Source organism: Podarcis cretensis, assembly GCF_951804945.1.
Source record: "Podarcis cretensis genome assembly, chromosome: 7".
Taxonomy (NCBI): domain Eukaryota; kingdom Metazoa; phylum Chordata; class Lepidosauria; order Squamata; family Lacertidae; genus Podarcis; species Podarcis cretensis.
Window position 1 is genome coordinate 3,477,961 of NC_137176.1, and position 12,109 is coordinate 3,490,069.

General features: G+C 40.5%; 1 long non-coding RNA gene across 1 annotated transcript in view; it reads left to right on the top strand.

The window, feature by feature from the left end:
• LOC307220077 overlaps window positions 1-12,109 on the top strand; it is a 45,474-nt gene that overhangs the window by 2,161 nt on the left and 31,204 nt on the right. The window lies entirely within an intron of this gene.

Sequence of the window (12,109 nt, forward strand, 5' to 3'; positions counted from 1 at the left end):
AAACAAAGCAAAGCTGAGAGCTGGTTCTAAGGTCCTGCTGTTTGACTATTTCTTTCAGGCTTCTCCCCCTTCCTATATCTATGGTCTCTATTCCATTGCCGCTTAGCCATTGGCGGATGCGTCACCCACGGGGCTTGCGTCATCCTCGCCCGCGACTCCGCCCCTGGGGAACTGCCCGCTTTCAAAATGGCAGGCGAGCTTTCCCCTGAGTTGAGTAAGCGGGTGCTAGCTGGGCCATAGACTCAGGAGAGGTGGGGAAAGCAGAGTGACCATCCCTTCGATGTGGATGCTGTTTGTGACTACATTTACCCGCCCCCTGCATGCTCCGCCTGCTCATGGTCGGGGAAATAGTTGTGCATAGAAAGAGGGAAAAGTGAAAGCCGTGATTTGGGGCGGGGAACCGGCGGCAGATTCTCTCTCCCTCCCCTCACACCCCGCAACCAAAATCGGATGAGGGACTCCGTGCTGAGATAACTGCATTGCAGGGGTTGGACTACATGACCCTTGGCATCCCTTCCAACTCTAGTTTTCTGTGATTCTATGAATTTGAGGACAATGAGCTACATCTGCTTTCGAATGTGCATTAGCATGGTTGTTTTTTAAATGTTCACACTAAATAAGGACTGTTAGACGTAGCAGGAAATTTGTGTTTTGAGGAAGGTGCAGACTGTTGCCCAGTCACAACTCCATGGAAAGAAATGAATTTCTCCATTGATTCCTTCGGGCAGTTCTCACTTGCATCCCCAGGGACATTTAGGACTTGTTTCTCAGCCACACAAGGTTCTTTCCCTTTATGTACCTATGCGCTCTCTGTCCGGTTCCAGCCATTCCGTTTCACCCACTGCTCATCTTCACCTTCCAGCCACATGATATCCCCTGCTGTTGAGTTGTTTTGGTGCTGTTTTGAGGTTTATTGGTTCCCTCGGTTCCCCCCACCCCGCTGGCAGATTTGTTGCCATTTTCAAACCTCAGGACTACCCTAAGTCTTCTGATACTGTAGCCTTTTTAATCCATGGATAGGAATAATGGTTGCACCCGAGCAGAGACAAAAGGAGTCAAACAACACCAAGGGGTTAATCCAGAGAAAGAGCGTTTTATTCTGCCATGCGGGGGGGGGGGGGCAGAAGGCACCTGTGTGATTCAGTTCACAAAAGACAACCCCCCTCTACCCTGATCACATACCAGAGTCTGATAGTCCCTTACTACAGCGCTCCAATCATGACTCTAACAAAGCCCACCTTTTCAGTCTTTATTGGCAAAAACGTAACTTCACTGATCAAGGTCACAGTACAAATACTTTAAGCAAACATATCCCAATGGTTCAAAATAATAGGACGAGCAATTAACTACTTATGATTGGTTCAGCACTATTGAAGCATTTTAGGAATACAGTTCCTGGCAGCCTGGGTGATGGTACCCTTAGAACAGCAATACACATGAAACTGCATGAAACTGACTTCAGACAAGAGGAAGAAATAGCAATTGTCTTGCAATTTTTATTTTTTTATTTTTTTACATTCAAGAGATATATATCAGGGACAAACATGCCATGGACAAAGAAGTATTTGACATGGCTCCTAGTTTGTCTCTACGTGAACAAATATGTCCTGCAGCGGCACTGTAGCAACTGGGTGTTTTAAAACAGAAAAAATGCAAGATAAACATGAGAATAAAAAAATTGTCCGGTAGTGTTATGTATTGAAGTTCTCACCCTGGGCTAGCAGGGGGATACTGTAGATAGTTATGCAAATGAAGGATCAAAAGTGATGTTCAGTGATTGGATAGTTTTTATGCAAATGAAGGATCGAAAGTGACGTTCAGTGATTGGATAGTTTTAGAAAGTTGCTACAGTAAGTGTTGTTCTGGAGCTCTATATAAGCAGGCTGACTGAGCCCTTCAGTTCAGTTCTGTTCTGCCTCTGAATAAACAAGAGCTGTTTGAAGAATCGCTGTGTCGTCTGATATGTTCACCCACAACTTAACAGGTAGCACTAGAGACCAACTCTCTAAGGTGCTACTGGACATTTTATTTATTTATTTCGACTGTGTCAGACCTACCTGAATGAGAGGAGGTTATTCACTGTAAATAGCAGCTCATAAACATTTCACAAAAGCTCATTTATCTAAGTCCCTCGTTTAACTGACCTCTCCAATTGGAAGTAATTGTATTCATCAAGCTTTTCAAAACCTCCCTCTCCTCCTCTCCTAGTCCTTTGGGACCTTCCTGCTCATGAGGCCAGCTTCAAAAATAGATGGAATAAGAAGCACAGGGAAGGAGGAATTTCATAAGAATACCAGTACACATTTTTTTTCTGTCAACCACTGATTCTCCAGATAATAAGGATTCCATTGCCACAGTCCCTCTAATGAGATCAATACCGTGATGAATAAGGCAACAGGACCAAACAGAGACCTCTGTCTCTCCTTCAGATCAAGCACCTGGTTAAAGGGAAGGAAATAAAGAATCATCAGTGCTTTTTTTCTTAAAAAATATTTAGGGGTACTCTCATTTTCCTACTCATATTGAAATAGTGTCTCTCAATGAGGCCAAACTTAGATTCACAAAATGTTCTGCGCCCCCCCCCCCGAAAAAAAAAGCCCTGGAAATCACCTTAAAGATCTGGGAAGCAAAAGGTTTTTTTAAGTGTCTTTATTATAAGTTTAGAAGAAAATCATGATATATTGCTAGGCTGACGGTTGCAGCTCTCTGCACTGCAATATCCTACATAACTGATTATTTATCTACAATCAAATTTAGGGCAGTGTGGGCATTTCCATTGCATAGTATGCCAAGCCAAGGGGGCACAAAATTGACAAGATCCATAAGGAGACAAGTTAAATCTACATGATTAGATTTACTGAAGTTAGAGGCTTCCAAGAAATTGGAGCTGTCAGACGTAGACAACATGGTCCGTGGCAGGCTTAGGCATGGAAAAGGCTGGAATGGATGTCAAGGGATGGCAATATGGCTTTGTAGTTCAAAATGTTGGGCAGGGAGCTTGCAAGTAACTGGAAGGCAGCAAGTGTTGGAAGTGCAGGATGAGTTGGAAGTGCAGGATTGCTAATAGAGGGGCTCAGACATGAGACCTTGGCTTGTGGCAGCATGGAAATATAGAATAATGTTGCATAAAATTATGCCAAGTTCTTTCCCTGGGGGAATGCCCAAAAATCCCAAAGAAAGGGAAGCAGACACAAGTGTATAGGTTCAAAAAGCTTTCTTAATCCAGTACTGGATGGGCAGACCTTAGCTCATGCTGCTCAAAAAGAGGGTCTGACCACCACATAACGAACTCATGACACCTTTATATCAGAGCTTTCCAAACCGTGTGTTGCGACACATTAGTGTGTTGGCTGCAGTGTGTAGATGTGTCACGCGAACACTCCCCGCTCTCCTCCAGGAGACTTTTCCCAAATAGTTCATGAGTCCAAGCAGCAAGATTCAAGAGTAATCAATAACATGGCTAAATCCCTTTGGAACAGATTTGGAAACAATTTTTATATTTGGAGAAAAATCAGCCTCTTATATTGCTGTCTTGTTTAACAACATAATTGGGGTGGGGGCTTACCAGACTCTTGGAGAGAGTCTCATCCAACTGTGATTGCCAAACCAAACAGAGATCCCACTCAGCTGGGACTATATCGTCCCATTGCCCTGATTAACCAAGACACAAACCTTCTAATGCCCAGGTTGAACAGAGTGGTGGGATACTATGTTCATAGCAATCATCAGGGCTTTGTTCCTTAGAGGCACATATTGGATTCTGTGCACAGAGCTCTAAATATGATGCACAACAGTAAGTCTTTAAAGATACCAATCACTTGAATCTCATTAGATTTGTTCAAGAAGTTCCAACTGTCTTGAATGGATGTCTCTCTAGAAAGTTTTTGAAGTTATGCAATTTGGAGGTAAACTTATGAAAGTTATCTGACTAACTGACTCTGAAGCACGAGCAAGTTTGAACTTTGGTGGACTTGATGCTGTTTGCACTTTTATATGGAATGTGGAATGTAAAGGTGCAGTCAAGTGCAACATTCTGACAGAGGACTACCGGCCTCCATGTTCTAACCAGTTGCTGTGACAACCAGTTTGTCGGTTGCTGGTAGTTTTGAAAGGTAGCTGCTCACTTGCAGTCACCTCAGGACCAACTTCCCCCTGGTTTAGTTTATTTGCTTGTTATGTAACCTAAGCCTGCCTTCAGGTACAGTTCTGTAAACCTGAATGAATCTGAGAGTGAAATAGTTTTATATTAACATGAATCAGATTTGTGTGTGTATTCTTTAAAAGGGGTTTAAAGAGATTTTTAACCAGGAAGGCATCTTTATTAGTAGAACTCAGACCACTGCATAAACTTATAAAGGGGATTGTTTAACTCTGCTAAAGTAAACCTTCCCACAGGGAACACAGCAGGGGTGTTCACTATCACATCTGTTATTTATCCTAGCTATCCTGCCCCCAGCAAGAGGCTTAGGCAACCTGGTTTTATGAAGATGCATGCAATCTCAATTGATTCTGATCATACGGAGTAATTATAGGGTGGATTGGGTATCTGTGGTGTTTTGATGGAGCTGGCTTAGCTATTAGAGCACTCCTGTTCCCGTTGAAGAAAACTCTGCAGAAGGTGCTAAATCTTTTTCTTAGGACAACTATTAACACAACATGGAATACCATGCAGTGGTGGATTCATAGGTATGCGCAAAATGCAGTTTTAGGGCCCCCTGAAGCTGAGGGCCGCACAAGTTATTAATATACATTGTTAACTGAGAGAATACATCTGAAGCATAATTACAATGCATTGCCATTGCTGAATTATAGTATTTGAATCTTTAGCGTTGTTTGCACTCTTCATTTCTCCTGCTTCCCAATTAAAGTCAGTGGAGGTTGGTTCACCAGTTTCAGAGGTGCTGTTATTATAAACAGCACAGCAGGATTTGTTCCCAAGGGGCAGGGGGAAATACATGCAAAGACAGAAATATTACTACTGTCATCTCCTCATGCACCCCATATTTTCACATAGTTGCATTAATTAAGGTAAATGAATAGGGTCACCCAAAAATGTTTTGCACAGGGTCTTGCAGATTATAAATCTGCCCCGGACACCATTACTTTAAACTCCATTTGAAAATATATTGCTGCAACTCATCAGAGAAAATAATTTTAATTCTATCTGAATTAAAGAGAGAGCAGCTGACATACAGGAAAAAATGGGGAAAGAGTCTATTGAAAACCTAATATTATAGTGCAACAAACTGAATGGGAATGGTTGTTCAAATTCATACAAGTAACTCTAATTAGTACCAGCAAGAAGGAAAAATAATTTCAGAACAACTGGCCAATGGTAAAGGTAAAGGACCCCTGATAGTTAAGTCCAGTCGCGGACAACTCTGGGGTTGCGGCGCTCATCTCGCTTTACTGGCCGAGGGAGCCGGCGTACAACTTCCGGGTCACGTGACCAGCATGACTAAGTTGCTTCTGGCAAACCAGAGCAGCGCATGGAAATGCCGTTTACCTTCCCGCCAGAGCGGTACCTATTGATCTACTTGCACTTTGACGTGCTTTTGAACTGCTAGGTTGGCAGGAGCAGGGACTAAACAACGGGAGCTCACCCCGTCGCAGGGATTTGAACCGCTAACCTTCTAATCGGCAAGCCCTAGGCTCTGTGGTTTAGGCCACGGCAATGGTACTTTCCCCCATATAGAATGAATAAAATATATTGCCAGCACTTGCTTTGTAGGAAGTACATTAAAATAAAAACATTCTGGGCCACTGAATATAATACAAGAAACAATAGGATATGAATTTTGAAATTCCGAGAACAAGTCTTCTGTGCATGATACGGTCAGGAGTTAGAAGCACAGATCTTCAGTTGGCATGCTTATTGGCTGGTGTTAAACTTTGCATTACCTACCAATTGGGGGGGGGGATCCTTTGGCTATAACAGACTAATTGAGAAAATTATGGGAGATAGCATTAATGACAAAACAAACGTCCAAAAGAAAAGCTTTAAGTAGTAGCCAATAGGACTAATTCACTGAGATATAGGCTTTGTTTATCCAGTTCTGGAATGAACAAATAACAGACAACATTTCCCCATATAGGCTCTTTCTCCTTAATATTGCTGTTTATTGCTGTTTATTTCCCCTGCTCTCTTCAGAATTTTTTCTTTCTTTCTACACATTCATTTTTTCTCTCTCTCTTACAATTTCCATTGTATAAGCAAATTATAAAAATGTGGTGATGAAACAAAATGTGTCATCTGAATTTCTACTATGCAGAAGACTGAGGCTGTTTCTGAGTGTTTTTTTAAAATTGTATCGAAAGATCCATTTTCTGCCACATGAGTACAAAATGATATTTATCAGAACTCTTTCAGCTCTTTTCACTATCTGAGGTTAGGTAAGTGGTGACCATGGAGAGGTTTCTATAGCTTGTGGTTTGTTTGGCACTCACCTTCATAAGTCTTCAGTGTCAGGTGAGGTGGTATTTGCCCAGGTATTTTAGCATGTTTTATAGTTGTTTGCTGTTGCTTTTACTGTATTGTGACTGTTGGATCTTGCTGATATGTTGGAAATTGTTACTTTATGTGGTATTCTTGTTCACCTTATTATTTTATTGTGTGCATATGAACTTTGGACATTTTGTTAATCAAAGATGAAAATGAGATGAGTATTTATAATAAGCAACAGTACCACTTTTGACAACAGAAAAAGCAATTTCCTAAATCAAACAAAAGAGGGAAAGAGAGGAGAAAGATGGACTTTTATGGTTAATTTTAAAAATCCCATGCTGTGGGTTGGAGGTTAAATGTGGAGTCTCTTTCTAAAGAGGCTGCTGGAGACTGTATTGCTTGAATTAAGAAAGGCAGCAATCTGTAGTAGCAATGCTGTTAAAATGATTATTCTCCCGAGGAGCAACAATATCCAGAGGGACACTGGTGGTAGTTTTCCACCACATCTCTCAAAAATGGCTACATTTTCAAACCAAATATTTAAAACTATTCATTCGCTTCATTCCTGAATCTAAAATTTCCCACCATTTGTTCCAGATTTTTGTTTTGTTTTTTGCATCTGTCTGTGCTCTTGTGTGCAGTGCTTGCTACAAATTTATGGGGTGTCAATCAATTTAAATATGAAGGGTCAACTGATTTCATGGGATGGCTCCAAAAGAGGGAAAATAATATGGTAGATTATTATGAGCTTGAGGCACACAATAGAGTAGCCTGTTAAGAGCTGACCACTTTCTACTCAGTGGCCATGTGGGTTAACCCCCAATACTACGCCGTCTTCCACAGCCACTCAGAGGGCCTAGTAGTCAGACACTCCACTTTTGTATATATGTTCCTGATCCCGCTCATGAAATGGGTGGGAAATATAGGTGGATTGTGGGGTAAGAAGATCTCTCATGTAGATAAACATGGTAGAAACAGTTTGAACACTGTAGAGAGAGTGATGATGGAGGAAGGAGGATAGCCCAAAACTTGTGTCACATTATCGCACTGAACACGTGACCAATTCCTGAAATACATTTGGAGGGTCTACACCACCACAGGTGCTGCTATGTGGTTAGTTTGTCAGTGATTGCCCCATTGTTCCTGATGTGGCTCCCTCCCAGATGTTGGTGAGTTACAACTTCCATCCGCTCCCAGTCCAACCAGCATGGCCAACAGTCAGGGATTATGAGTGCTGGCATCCAGGAACATCTGGAGGGGACCACATTGGCTACACCTTGTTCTGTAGTGACAGCGTTGGCAGAGAAGGGTCTCCTTTCTGTTGGATGTTCCAAGGATGGAGTATCAGTATGGCACATACATCACCTTGGAGACTCGTCCCCAGAAACCTGCAGAGGGATAATTGCCCGACTCTTGCTGTTGTGCTTTGTCAGGGATCCTTTGAAGCAGAAGTTATGATTAATGAGCAAGGCACGATACACAGAACACAGCGGCAGCTGCCAGGTATTCAGCATCCCAGAGTGCTTTTCATCTCCCCCCTCAACAACTGAATGTTTTCAAGTGGGTCTGTGGCAAGTCAGAACACCCTGTGGATAATTTGCTGTTCTCTCAAATGAAGTAGGGCAAGGAGTGTGAACTGCTTTAAAACAGATCCCGTTTAATCAGTTGTGCGGATTCATGTCAGAAAGGAAGGGCACAAACTGAAAATAGAGCTAGCAGCACTGCAGGCAGAAAGTTCCCCTTTCCCAGCCATTCACAGATTCTTTCCTTCAGCTGATTTCATTTTAGATGCTAAGAAAATGATTCATACTGCGAGGTCTTGTAGCTGTCAGAAGGAGAAGGCATGTGGGAGAGAAGTCATTTGCTGCATGCATCTTGTACAGCACTTGCTAGTTAAAAATATTAAGCTGAATAGTCCAAGTATTGCTCTTGCCTGGAAAGTAGAAACCTATCAGGAAAATGGCTGGCGTGGCAAATTAAGAAAAGAAAGGAACAGAATACAATAAATAAAATCATTATGGAAGGTGAAGAGATAGTCAATCCAAAAGGTATTAGGAAAGGATTCTTGGATTTTTATAGTCATTTGTATAATAATAAAGAAAAAAATAATATGAGGAAAATAGAAAGATTTTTAAAAGAAAAAAAGGTGCAGAAGATCCCGACAGAAAAGAAAGAAAGGCTGAATGCCCCTATAGAATTGGAAGAGGTCAAAGAAGTCATAAAAGAGTTGAAAAAGGGGAAAGCTCCAGGACCAGATGGATTTACAGCAAATTATTATAAAGAAATGAGACACATCCTGTCTATACCACTGAGAGAAGTTATGAATAATATTCTTAAGGACAGACAAATGCCAGAGACGTGGAAAGAAGCTTTTATTACACTTATTCCAAAACAAGACTCAGATTTGACTCAAGTTAAAAATTACAGGCCTATATCATTGTTAAATACGGACTATAAAATCTTTGAGAGTATTTTAGCAAGGAGGTTGAAAAAGGTGCTACAAGAAGTTATACATAAAGATCAAGTGGGTTTCCTTCCTGGCAGACAGATGAAGGATAATATAAGGAATATAGTTAATTTGTTAGAATATCTGACAGCCAGGAATGAGAAACAAGCAGTGTTAATATTCGTGGATGCAGAAAAGGCCTTTGATAATATATCTTGGGACCTTATGTTAAAAAAATTTAGAACACATGGAGGTGGGGAAAGAATTTTTTAATGGAATAAAAGTGATATATACCGAACAAAGAGCAAAGTTGATTATAAACAATATGACTACGGAAGAATTAAAAATATCAAAAGGTACAAGACAAGGATGTCCTCTCTTACCATTGTTATTCATAATGGTTCTGGAAATTTTCCTAAATTCAATAAGGAGAAATGAAGCAATAAAAGGTGTGGCAGTAGGCCAGAATGAATATAAAGTAAAAGCCTTTGCTGATGATCTGGTAATAACAGTGGAAGAACTGTCGGAAAGTACAAAAGTCGTTCTGGAGGAAGTTGAACAATTTGGACAAGTAGCAGGGTTTACATTGAACAAGAAAAAAACTAAAATGTTTGCGAAAAATATGGATCAAGAAATAATGCAACAACAAAGAGGGATAGAAGTGGTGAAAAAAGTTAAATACTTGGGAATCTGGTTAACCCCCAAGAGTATTGATTTGTTTCAGAATAATTATGTGCCAGTGTGGAAGGGAATAAAGAAAGATCTAGAGGCGTGGGGTCGAATAAAGTTATCCTTTTGGGGGAGAATTTCAACGATTAAGATGAGTGTGCTGCCAAAGATGTTATTTTTATTTCAGACAATTCCAATAATTAAGGGGACAGTGATTTTTAAAGAGTGGCAAAGAGCAATTTCAAGATATATCTGGCAGGGTAAGAAGCCAAGAATTATGTATCAGTTATTAACGGATGCGAAAGAAAGAGGAGGCTTTGCCCTGCCAGACTTGAAATTATATTATGAAGCTTCATGTCTCTGTTGGTTGAAAGAATGGATAAAGTTAAAAAATACTGAGTTATTGGATTTGGAAGGTTTTGATAATAGATTTGGCTGGCACGCTTATTTATGGTGTGAAAAAAGAAAGATTCACAAAGGTTTTGAAAACCACATCTTCAGAAGATCTCTCATAGAAATATGGGAGAGATATAGAAGTTTATTAGAATCAAGAACTCCCCACTGGCTATCTCCGTTAGAAGTTATGAGTCTTATAAGAAAGGGAGGAAAATGGAAAATGAAACCCTATGAAGAAGTGAAAGTGTATGTGTATGATTGGTTGCATTATTACCAGGTTAATGAAATGTTTAAAAAGGACCTAAAAGAAAGAGGTTATGAGGAAAAAGAATCTAAATTTCAAACAGAAATAATAAATAATGAGAATAAATTTTTGTCCAAGATGTATAAAATTTTGCTAGAATGGTATACAAAAGATGAGGAAGTTAAATCGGTTATGATACACTGGGCCAGAGATATGGGTTATAATATACAGTTTAAGGACTGGATAAAACTGTGGAATGAAAATATAAAATCTACAGCATGTACTGCGTTAAAGGAAAATGTTATGAAAATGATTTATAGATGGTACATCACACCTGTAAAATTTGCAAAAATGTATAAAACATGTAATGTGTTTGAAATGTAAAGAAAAAGAAGGAACATTTTATCATATGTGGTGGGATTGTAAAAAGGTGAAGGGCTTCTGGGAAATGATATATAATGAGATGATAAAGATGTTGAAATATACGTTTGTTAAGAAACCAGAGGCTTTTCTTTTAGGAATAGTAGGAAATGAAATAAATAGAAAGGACTGTAAACTTTTCCAATACGCAGTAACAGCAGCGAGAATACTACTGGCCCAAAAATGGAAACAGGAACAATTGCCGATGCTCGAAGAATGGAGAATGAAACTGATGGATTATGCAGAACTAGACAAACTAACAGGAAAGATCAGATATCTTCGAGATCAAAAGTTCATCGAGGACTGGGGAAAATTTTCAAATTATCCCGAAATGTGTATGTGATGAGCAAATAACGTTAGTGGGATTTCAAGAAGCTCTGTGAATGTTAGAGGACTATTGTATTGATGAAAACTAAGAGGGTGAAGGTCTATAAAATGCAATATAAAATTAGGAAATGCGTATTTAAAAATTTGAATAATGGATGATTGTCAGAAAGGTTGAAGGAAGTCTAAAAGAGAAAATATGTGATAAATTCAGATTGGATATTATAAATGTATGTTGGAAAATTTAATAAAAATATTTTTTTAAAAAATGGAAAGTAGAAACCTGTAGTCAAATATTCTGGGATGCTCAGTCAGTAGAGTATGAGACTTAATCTTGGCATCATGGGTCCGAGCCCCACATTGGGCAAAAAATTCCTGCATTGCAGGAGGTTGAACGAGATGACCCTCTTGGTCCCTTCCAACTCTACAATTCTATGAAATGATAGGTTGTTTAGTTCAAATCTACTGTATATGACGGGATGCAGGTGGCGCTGTGGGTAAAACCTCAGTGCCTAGGACTTGCCGATCGTATGGTCGGCGGTTCGAATCCCCGCGGCGGGGTGAGCTCCCATCTTTCGGTCCCAGCTCCTGCCCACCTAGCAGTTCGAAAGCACCTCCGGGTGCAAGTAGATAAATAGGGACCGCTTACCAGCGGGAAGGTAAACGGCGTTTCCGTGTGCGGCTCTGGCTCGCCAGAGCAGCGATGTCACGCTGGCCACGTGACCCGGAAGTGTCCTCGGACAGCGCTGGCCCCTGGCCTCTTAAGTGAGATGGGCGCACAACCCCAGAGTCTGTCAAGACTGGCCCGTACGGGCAGGGGTACCTTTACCTTTACCTTTTACCGTATATGACGTCCAGTACCATAACCCATTATAACTTTGCTCTTATTGCCCCCTGAGCATTATCAGATCAAACACCCCTCCGTATAAGGATTTTATCAGATTTAAAACCTTTGAGGTTTTAACCCTAACCAAACTGAGAAGTAACCGAAACAACAACAACAAAATTCCTTCCAGTAGCACCTTAGAGACCAACTAAGTTTGTTATTGGTATGAGCTTTTGTGTGCATGCACACTTCTTCAGATGAAAGCTCATACCAATAACAAACTTAGTTGGTCTCTAAGGTGCTACTGGAAGGAATTTCTTTTTTAATTGTTTCAACTAT